This window comes from Argentina silus (assembly GCF_951799395.1).
Source record: "Argentina silus genome assembly, chromosome: 15".
NCBI lineage: Eukaryota > Metazoa > Chordata > Actinopteri > Argentiniformes > Argentinidae > Argentina > Argentina silus.
The window spans coordinates 14,851-17,500 of NC_139669.1; positions in this window are offsets into that span (position 1 = coordinate 14,851).

A 2,650-nucleotide genomic window follows, 5' to 3' on the forward strand; every position below is an offset into this window, starting at 1 on the left:
GCCCTAACCCGGACCCAGGTGCTGAGCTTGCCCAAAGCCTAACCCCAACCCTTATCCTAACCCCAAGCCCTACCTCTACCTCTATCCCAACCTCAACCCTAACACCAAGCTCGGGTCTGGCCCCAACCTTGGCACCAGCCCCAACCCCGTCCCTGGCCCCGGCCCCAAACCTTGACCACACAGCCCTACAACAGCCTTAGCCTTACCCTGATTACAGTCAAGGATAGAGTGGGATGAATGTTGACCTGTGCCTGTGCATAACCCAACGCACCTTCGTGTTGGCAACAGTCACCCAACCTAACCCTAACCCTAACCCTGACCCTGACCCTGACCCTGACCCTGACCCTGACCCTGACCCTAACCCTAACCCTAACCCTAAACCCTAAACCCTAACCCTAACCCTAACCCTAACCCTAACCTAACCCTAACCCTAACCCTAACCCTAACCCTAACCCTAAAACCCTAAAACCCTAACCCTAACCCTAACCCTAACCCTAACCCTAAAACCCTAACCCTAACCCTAACCCTAACCCTAACCCTAAAACCCTAAAACCCTAACCCTAACCCTAACCCTAAAACCCTAAAACCCTAACCCTAAAACCCTAACCCTAACCCTAACCCTAAACCCTAACCCTAACCCTAACCCTAACCCTAAACCCTAACCCTAACCCTAACCCTAACCCTAACCCTAAACCCTAACCCTAACCCTAACCCTAACCCTAAACCCTAACCCTAACCCTAACCCTAACCCTAACCCTAAACCCTAACCCTAACCCTAACCCTAACCCTAACCCCTAAACCCTAACCCTAACCCTAACCCTAACCCTAACCCTAACCCTCTAACCCTAACCCTAACCCTAACCCTAACCCTAACCCTAACCCTAACCCTCTAACCCTAACCCTAACCCTAACCTAACCTAACCCTAACCCTAACCCTAACCCTAACCCTAACCCTAACCCTAACCCTAACCCTAACCCTAACCCCTAACCCTAACCCTAACCCTAACCCTAACCCTAACCCTAACCCTAACCCTAACCCTAACCCTAACACCCGGGGGAGAGTCCAGACTCTCACAGCAGAGATCCATCATGCTCAAAGCCCCTTACCATCGGAGGAGGGTCTGGACTTTCATCCTAATTTCCATCTGGATCTGCCTGATTCGAGCCTTGAGGAGGAATCTTCCCCTCGGGGAGCAAATGGACAGCCCCTTGTGGTGGGGGCCAAATTTAGATCCAATGTGGCAGTGGCCATCTCTGAGTCCATTGGTTCCAGCTCCCAACCTGAGTCAGGAATGGGTCACCGTCCTGTAGATACAGGAGTGACCCAGAGAGGAGATAGACCGGGTGGGCTCGGTGCATCTGAGGACGCTATGCAGCCCTCCCCACGGGGGCCCACCAGACACCCGAACCACTCCAATGATGAGGGGAAGAGGGGGTGGTCATTGACGGTGGAGAGGCCTGTGCTGGTGATAGGGGACTCCAATTTAGCCAACCTTCCCCGGTGTAACAGCCCACTGGTGCAGGTTGACAGTTTCCCGGGGGCCCGCATTTTCCACCTGACGGGAATCCTCGGGAGGCTGTCCCCCTGTGTAGAGACGCAGAAGGTGATCCTTTCGGTGGGCCTGAACAACTGTTTGAAGCTAAACAGTATAGATACCATTGCCAAACAATTTGGTATTCTAGTAACAAAGGCCAAGAAAATATTTCCCTATGCAGAAATATTCATTCCACTGATTCAGATCTCAGAGCAACAAGACCATGATGTTCAGGTGTTGGCACGTGGGGTCAATTTGTTCATCGGGGAGAGGTATAGGGTGTTAAAGGGTGTGAAGGACAGTGATTTTAAAGTGCAAAGGGACAGAGTACACTGGACAAACATAACAGCCTCTTTGATTTTAGATGGTTGGATGGAGCAATTAAACTAACCAGGGGGGTACCGAGAATTCTCACCCCCATGGGATCCAATATTTTAAACTTGTCAATTTTATATAATTTATCGAAGGCAGAGGAGACCCTCTTGGAAAGAGGCCTCCTGTTCATACCTACTCCATTGGAGACTAATAGGCAGGGTCTTAGGAGAGACCTACACCAGTATCACAGGAGGTTGAAGCTGCTGGACCACTTTGGCTTCGAGTCTGGCGGCCCCCGAGAGCCCTTCACTTTACCCTCCGGCTGGGAACCTGGGGAGGATTTAACATCAGACCCCATTAGGGACCTAGTCGGGGGGGATGTGGGGGGCTTCGGGAGACTGTCTTTCCGGGTGCGTCCAGTCAGCAACCTTTCTAAGGAGGAGAGAAAAGCCCTAGAAAAATTAAAAACTAATAGAGATATAATAATTAAACCGGCAGACAAGGGGTCAAAGATTGTTATCTTAGATAAAACATCATATCTAATAGAGGCAAACAGACAACTTGAAAATAAAAAACATTACTTACCTTTGAAGGAGTCCATTCAGATGGAAACGCAGGTCCAAATCCGGGGAATCCTGGACGATCTGTGTAAGAAAGAAAAAATAACAAAAAAACAGAAGGTTTACCTATATGGGGAGGATCCTCCACGTCCAAGAAAACTTTATTTATTACCAAAAATTCATAAAGATCCAGTGACGTGGACAATCCCTAATAAATTGCCCCCAGGAAGACCTATTGTG